This window comes from Rhincodon typus, chromosome 13, assembly GCF_021869965.1.
Source record: "Rhincodon typus isolate 14 chromosome 13, sRhiTyp1.1, whole genome shotgun sequence".
Classification (NCBI taxonomy): domain Eukaryota; kingdom Metazoa; phylum Chordata; class Chondrichthyes; order Orectolobiformes; family Rhincodontidae; genus Rhincodon; species Rhincodon typus.
Genome location: NC_063344.1, coordinates 62,771,442 through 62,773,118, shown reverse-complemented (window position 1 = coordinate 62,773,118; position 1,677 = coordinate 62,771,442).

The following is a 1,677-nucleotide window of genomic DNA, read 5'->3' as shown; positions in this document are numbered from 1 at the left end:
GCCAGGAGCATCCGGAATAAGGTGGGTGAACTTGCAGCATGGGTTGGTACCTGGGACTTCGATGTTATGGCCATTTCAGAGACATGGATAGAGCAGGGACAGGAATGGTTGTTGCAGGTTCCGGGGTTTAGATGCTTCAGTAAGATCAGGGAAGGTGGTAGAAGAGGGGGAGGTGTGGCATTGTTAGTCAAGGACAGTATTACGGTGGCAGAAAGGACGTTTGATGAGGACTCTACTACTGACGTAGTATGGGCTGAGGTTAGAAACAGGAAAGGAGAGGTCACCCTATTGGGAGTTTTCTATAGGCCTCCGAAAAGCTCCAGAGATGTAGAGGAAAGGATTGCAAAGATGATTCTGGATAGGAGCGAAAGTAACAGGGTAGTTGTTATGGGGGACTTTAACTTTCCAAATATTGACTGGAAACGCTATAGTTCGAGTACTTTAGATGGGTCAGTTTTTGTCCAATGTGTGCAGGATGGTTTCCTGACACAGTATATAGATGGGCCAACAAGAGGCGAGGCCACATTGGATTTGATACTGGGTAATGTACCAGGCCAGGTGTTAGATTTGGAGGTAGGTGAGCACATTGGTGATAGTGACCACAATTCGGTTACATTTACTTTAGCGATGGAAAGGGGTAAGTATATACCGCAGGGTAAGAGTTATAGCTGGGGGAAAGGCAATTATGAGGCGATTAGGCAAGATTTAGGATGCATAGGATGGAGAAGGAAACTGCAGGGGCTGGGCACAATTGAAATGTGGAGCTTGTCCAAGGAACAGCTACTGCGTGTCCTTGATAAGTATGTACCTGTCAGGCAGGGAGGAAGTGGTCGAGAGAGGGAACTGTGGTTTACTAAAGAAGTTGAATCTCTTGTCAAGAGGAAGAAGGAGGCCTATGTAAAGATGAGGCATAAAGGCTCAGTTAGGGCGCTTGAGAGTTACAAGTTAGCCAGGAAGGACCTAAAGAGAGAGCTAAGAAGAGCCAGGAGGGGACATGAGAAGTCTTTAGCAGGTAGGATCAAGGAAAACCCTAAAGCTTTCTGTAGGTATGTCAGGAATAAAAGAATGACTAGAATAAGATTAGGGCTAGTTAAGGACAGTAGTGGGAAGTTGTGCGTGGAGCCCGAAGAGATAGGAGAGGCGCTAAATGAATATTTTTCGTCAGTATTCGCACAGGAAAAAGACAATGTTGTCGAGGAGAATACTGAGATACAGACTATTAGACTAGATGGGATTGAGGTTCATAAGGAGGAGGTGTTAGCAATTCTGGAAAGTGTGAAAATAGATAAGTTCCCTGGGCCAGATGGGACTTATCCTAGGATTCTCTGGGAAGCTGGAGAGGAGATTGCAGAGCCTTTGGCTTTGATCTTTATGTCGTCATTGTCTACAGGAATAGTGCCAGAAGACTGGAGGATAGCAAATGTTGTCCCCTTGTTCAAGAAGGGGAGTAGAGACAACCCTGGTAATTATAGACCAGTGAGCCTTACTTCGGTTGTGGGTAAAGTGTTGGAAAGGATTATAAGAGATAGGATTTATAATCATCTAGAAAGGAATAATTTGATTAGGGATAGTCAACACGGTTTTGTGAAGGGTAGGTCGTGCCTCACAAACCTTATTGAGTTCTTCGAGAAGGTGACCAAACAGGTGGATGAGGGTAAAGCGGTTGATGTGGTGTAT